Source organism: Hylobates moloch, unplaced genomic scaffold, assembly GCF_009828535.3.
Source record: "Hylobates moloch isolate HMO894 unplaced genomic scaffold, HMol_V3 SCAFFOLD_18, whole genome shotgun sequence".
Taxonomy (NCBI): Eukaryota; Metazoa; Chordata; class Mammalia; order Primates; family Hylobatidae; genus Hylobates; species Hylobates moloch.
Genome location: NW_026652293.1, coordinates 64,044,669 through 64,049,380, shown reverse-complemented (window position 1 = coordinate 64,049,380; position 4,712 = coordinate 64,044,669).

Genomic DNA, 4,712 nt, shown 5'->3' with positions numbered 1-4,712 from the left:
GGGGCCCAATGAGAGGTGGTTAAGTCATGAGAGCTCCACTCTCATGAATGGATTAATGCTAATTATAAAAGGACTTGAGGCTGTGAGTTCAATGGCTTGCTCTTTCTTGCATGCTTCCTTGTCATGTGATGGCTTCTGCTATGTTGTGACTCAGCAAGAAGATCCTCACCAGATGTGGTTCCTTGATCTTGGATGTCACAGCCTCCAAAACCTTGAGCAAAATAAATTCATTTTCTTTATAAATTACCCAGTCTGTGGTATTCTGTTACGACAGCACAAAATGGAGAAGACAATGCTCAAGTTTATATCGGTAGCCTGGACCTCTCCCCTAAATTCCAGACCTGTATATGCAATTATTTGCTTGATTTCACCATTTAGATCAATAATATACATTTCAAATTTTTCAAGTCTGAAACTGATCTCTTGATAACCACCCTCCTCAAACATATCTCCAGCAGACTTCTCAATCTCAGTTAATAGTAACTCCATTCATCTAGTTACTCAGATAAAACAAATAAACAAACAAAAGCCCTTGGCGTATTCTGACTTGTAGTTCTCTTTCTCTCTCTCTCTCTCCCTTCTACCTCCTTCCGTCTGTTTCTGTCTCACCCCACAGCTGATTTGTTAGCAAATGCTGTCATTTCCATATTCAAAATAATTAGGCCACTTCTCACCAATCTCATTGGTACTGCCATGGTCCAGTCCACCACTGTCTTTTGCCCAGATTATTAGAGTAGGCTTGTAGATATGTTCCCCATGTCTGCCCATGTTACCTACAGTGTATTCTCAACCGAGCAACCAGTGTTCCTGTTAAAATATAAGTCAGAACATGTCACTCCTCTGTTGAAAACCCTCCAGTGACTTTTCATCTCATTCAGAGTAAAAGCCAAACTTCCTTCTAATAGCCACAAAGCCCTGTGTGGCCTGGCTGCTTGTTACTTACCTCTATGACCCGAGTTCTTGAAAGTCTATCCCTTGTTTTGTTGACGGTAGCTACACTGGCCTTCTCATTGTCCCTTGAATCACCAGGTATGATTGTACCAAAGAGCAGTCTTTGGTATCTGGCCTTCCCTCTGCCTGGGATGCTTCACCCACACACACCTGTATGGCAAGCTCCTCACTGGCCTTGATCTCTGTTCAGAAGTCATCTTCCCAGTGGAGCCTTCCCTGGTCACTCTATTTAACAGAATGTTCTTAACTCTGTTTAAGAGCGTTCAATCTTCCTAACTATTATTCAGTTTCATTGCTTCATTTTTCTTGCTAGCCATTATCATTTTCTAATATGCTCTAACTTACTTTTGTTATTAGCTGTTTTTCTCACTAAATGCTTCATGCAAGTAAGGATTATTCTTCTGTTTTGTTCACCATTGTGTCCCCAGTGACTAGAACAGTGTCTCACACATGGTAGGCACTAAAAAAAAATGTGTGGAATAAATGAAAGAATGAGTGAATAAAATTTTTAAAAACATTTGATACATATTCAAAGTTAATTCCATTAGCAAGTAGACCCACAAGAATGGAATTATAAAAATAATTATATTTATATTTGTCAAAACAATGACTATCCCACCTTTGATTCCAGATCTATTTAATAATTACACTTAAGGGTGAAAGTTAAATTATAATTAATTGCTTTATGTCCTACCTAGCAAACCCTCAAAATTATAGCATTAGGATATTAATATTATCTCTGAAACTATAATGCTATTTTATTTGCTTCTCCATATAAGTTAAACATAAGGATGCTTAGCATGTCAGAAAACAATTTTGTTTGATGAAGTTGGTCTTTCTGTTTAAAATTTACTTAATATAAAAAAGTACTTAATATAAAATGACATATTTATACATAATTTTTATACAGATTATTTTTATAAAATATTTCTAAAATGGAATCATTTCACTGTTACACTGTTACTCATGGGTTAGTTAAGAACCATTTAAGAAAACTTTATATTTCCACTTTCCTATGAAATGTTTGAAGTACCCATGAAACATAACTTATCAGAGAGTATGGGAAATGTCATACTGATCTCAATGACACAAATATTCCTAAAGAGTTTTGAAATATTTTGGTTAGAAAATAATTTTCAAAATCCAATTTAAAAACTTGATTTTCTGAAATGTATGCGACATAAGTGGCCAAGAAAACTCTTTTTAAAATTTTCATTTTAAACACCGGAAGAAGTAAGTCTTTTCTCTATAGCAACGAAGTTCTCATCATTTTTATATTGTTAACTACAATCAGATCATTGGTATTAATTTGCCTGTTCCTTTTTTTGCATCTTTATTTTGAACTCTGGTTGAAATTCATTTAGTACAAAAAAGAATTTAATTTTCATTGAGGCTGTTTCAGCCACTATATGACTGCAAGAATAGAAAAGAAGTGATCCAGAGCTCCAGCTACTGCAAAAGAACAGACTTCGTTGGAAACCCAAAGAAGAAAGCATCCAATGCTATTAACTCTATTAACTTGTTTTTAGAGACAAGTTCTTACTCTTTCACACAGGCTGGAGTGCAGTGTCACAGTGACAGCTCAAACTCCTGAGCTCAAGTAATCCTCCCACCTCAGCCTCCCAAGTAGCTGGGACCACAAGCGCGTGCCACCACACCTGACTATGGGGTCTTGCCATGTTGATCAGGCTGGTCTTGAACTCTTGGGCTCAAGCAATCCTCCTGTCTCAGCCTCCCAAAATGCTAGGATTACAGGCATGAGCTAAGTGCCCAGCTAATGTGATTAATTATTTTCTTAATCTTTCCTAGGTCATTGCTGGTGATTCCTAAAATTTAGTACTAATAATATTTACTTTAATTTTGGCATTACTATTGTGAAAGCCCCGTTTACATAATTACACTGACTCACTTAAGAGTCAAGAGCTCAAAAATACATTTAGAGGCCATTATCTGCAAAAGAAACCTTCTTTTGGCTTCTGGGAATATCATGTGTCTTAGTGAGTTTTTGCTGAGCATTAAGTGGAACCCACCTTTAAAGTTAATTTCAACATCAGTTTTGGAGGAGACAAATATTCAAACCATAGGACCATGCATTAGCAAAATCTGACCAAGAGAAAAGAAGTTGTTATAGATGCTACGCAAGCATTTAAAGATCTGAGGAGTCCAAATTATTCTGCCAGCAAGAAAGAAGAGGGTCATTCAAGGTCCAGTGGCAAAGGAAGTTGCAGATTCATGCATTCAAACATGCAAACTACATCCTTCTATTACGTTCACATAAAATGGTCACGGTGATGCTGGAGACTCCTCTCCAGCTAACGTATGGAGAAGAGTCTCTAGAAGAATGGTGGGTTTGACTTTATCTGTATGCTCTGATGCTATGCCCTCTATAATATATACAAGCGTTTTATAAGTTGATTTGAAAAATGTAGAGAGAGAAATTTCACTTGGTTATAGAGAAAGGCAAATTAATATGGGGAATTTGAAAAGGAAAAACTTGTGGTGAGCAAAAAATTGGAAAGAAGTTATATACAGAGGAATGGTCGACAGCTATTTACAACCGTATTGTGCCAAATGACATATGGCTTCTTAGCATTCCAATGGAGTTAGTCATGTTTGATTTGAAATTCATCAGGAAATTTATTTTTTGCTTTGCTCTTGTCTCAGTCAATTTAAACCATAAGATTTGAAATAGACTGTAGGAGAAAGAAATCAGTTGTTCCAGGATTCACCAACCTGAACACCAAGAATTTTGATTTCTTGCTATATCAAGACCTGACTAAGGTTAGGTGATATGGTCACCAGACCCAACATTCTACAGAAGCATTTAATGATCACCAAAAGAGGCAAATATTTAGTCATGAATAGACTATTTTTATCCTTTTATTTTGAAATAACTGCCAAGTTCCAGAAAATCTGCAAGAATAACAAAGAGAATTTCTCTATATCCTTTATCTAAGTTAACTAATTTAAACTTGTTTTATCATTCTCTCTACATATCTATATCTTATCTATATTCATATTACTGTTTGTTTTCTGAACCATTTGAGAGTAGATCTCATGCATCGTGCCCCTTTACCTTTTAGTACTTCAGTGTCTATTTGCAAGGATATTCTTTTATATAACCATGGTACACTTGTTAAAATTAGGAAATTACAATATTTTTATCAAATCAGAAGTCCTATTCCAGCTCAGCATGGTGGTTTATGCCTTTCATCCCAGCACTTTGGGAGGCCAAGGCAGGAGGCTTGCTTGAGCCTAGGAGTTCGAGACCAGCTTGGGCAACATAGCAAGAACTCATATCTACAAAAAAAAAATACAAAAATTAGCCATGATGGTGGTGTACGCCTGCAATTCCAGCTACTCAGGAGGCTGGGGAGAGAGGATCGCCTGAGCCCACGAGTTCAAGTTTGCAGTGAGATATTAGTACACCACTTCACTCCAGCCTGGGTGACAGAGTGAGACCCTGTCTCAAAACAAAAACAAAAACAGAAGTCCACATTCCATTTTCATCAAATGTCTCTATGTCTTTATAGTATAGTCATCCCTTGGTATCCACAGGGGATTGGCTCCAGGACCTCTGCAGAAACCAAAATCCATGGATGCTCAAGTTCCTTGTATAAAATGACATAGTATTTGCATATAATTTATGCACCTCCTCCTGTATACTTTAAATAATTTCTAGGTTATGTATAATACTATTATAATGTAAATGCTATATAAATAGTTGTTATACTGTATTTTTAAAATTTTCTATTATTTTT